Here is a 2,115-nt window from a genome sequence, read left to right as displayed (position 1 = left end):
TACACTAGCTATTTTTAAAACTGAATTTGTAATTAAAAATCTTCTCCTAAAGAAAAATCTAGGCCCAAGTGACTTCATGTGTGATCTCTATTAAGAGAAGAAGGGTAGGAGAGATATTTCTCATTTGTATGGGGCTCAGCATCATTCCTATTTGAAAACTGAACATAGACATTAAAATATAAGCCAAAATCCTGTATGAACAGACACAAAAATCCTTACTGTAATATTACCAAATTGAATTGAGCAGTACTTAAAATGGATAAGCAATCATGAGTAAGAGAAGTCTAGCCCAGAAATATAATTGATTTGGGCTGGAGAGATGGCTTAGCCTTTAAAGGCTAGGATCCCAACCAAAATTTTAAGAAATTTAATTGATTTGACATTTGTAAAATAACTGTAACTTATCATAAAAAGAGATAATTTAGTTTTATTTTATTCACTTATTTATTTACATACATACTTGCTTATTTTTTGAGGCAGCTCCTGCTGTGTGGCTCCAGCTGGCCTGGATGTCACAATCTTGCCCCTGCTCCCAAGTGCTGAGATGACAGGCATATCAGGTAGGAAGGGACAGTTTCTCAGTGAACAGCATTAACAATCAGACATCAAATGAGCCTCAGCTTCTACCATAGATTGCATATAAAATGAACTTAGCAGGAACAAACCTAGTCCCAAAAGCTAAAACTCTAAAATAACTAACAGAAAATACAGAAATTCTTTGTGACTTAGAAGGGCTGAGAAAAACCCTGTATACACACTGACCTTCACCCCAGAACAGTGTTTGAAGAGAACCACAGGAGAGAAAACATTCACATTACCAACTCATCAAGACTTCTATCCAGTGTTAGTTAGAAGACTGAGTAATGGAACCAAAGTTTAAAACAGCAAAATTAGAACATACACCCCCCCCAAAAAAAAGATAATGTCAAGGAAGCCCATGAAAAACAGCACCAGAGACTGGGATGCAGGCCAGCTGGGAGTGTTTACCCACCCTGGCTTCAGTCCCAGCACCAGGTAAACCAGGTGTGGTCGCATGCCTATAATCCCGACATTTGGGAGGTGGCAAGAGGGAGAGCAGTCGTTCAAGTTCATCCTTAACGACACAGCAGTCAACTACAGAGCAAGTGTAAAAAAAGAAAAAGAAGAAGGGAAGAAGGGAGGGAGGAGGAAGGAAGGAAGGAAGGAAGGAAGGAAGGAAGGAAGGAAGGAAGGAAGGAAGGAAGGAAGGAAGGACGGACAGCCCCACATCACCAGGGAAATACATACTTAGAACAAAAACATCCACTAACCTGAAGAGATTGATAAAAATGAACAATACCAAGAATGACAAATGTGTGGGAAAACACTTCTTCAGCAACTGCTGGAAAATACAAAATAAGGGAAATTGGGGAAAATAGTTTGGGAGATCCTTAAAGGCTTCATATAATATGCTCCACACACAGCAAGAATCAGCCTTTATCCTACGCATTTACACAAAAGGAAGTAATGCATATGTCCATAAACGGAATGTGTCACTTGTACAAAGCAGCTTTATTCATAAAGCAAAACTTGAAACAACCTAAGTGTTCATCCTCACCAGCAGTGAGGATAGAAGAGGAACAGAACAGAAAACATTGCTGACATGTAAAAATCAGGGATCAATCTGAGCATGGAAGAACAAAATACACTGTTCTAATCAAAATATGCCAGACATGAGAGTACATACTGTATGATCTATTCATTTATAATTTCACAAAAGAAAAATCTAATTTATAGTCACAGAAAGCAGATAGGTCACTGAATAGAGCAGGGTACGTGGGGGAGAAGAGGTGAACTAGACACTTCTGATTTGTAGAGACCTTTTGGGTGGGCACAGTGGCGGGCAGAGATAAGCAGATATTCACACGTTTGTCAAGAACTTTTCAAACTGCAAACTTACACTGGCTGCCTTTTCCTCTGTCTGCATGATCGTCATGTAAGAAAACGGACGGAAGTGGGTGAGGATATAACTCACCCCGCGTTCCTTCGGCTTTGTGGTTTACTACTATTCCCAGGCAGCAGACTTTAAAATGGTATAAGCAAAATCTCCTGGTGCCTTGTAACAGACATTATTCATTTTCAATAAAATCTCCACAA

Source organism: Microtus ochrogaster, chromosome 19 (assembly GCF_000317375.1).
Source record: "Microtus ochrogaster isolate Prairie Vole_2 chromosome 19, MicOch1.0, whole genome shotgun sequence".
Taxonomy (NCBI): Eukaryota; Metazoa; Chordata; class Mammalia; order Rodentia; family Cricetidae; genus Microtus; species Microtus ochrogaster.
Note: the sequence above shows the minus strand (reverse complement) of the source record.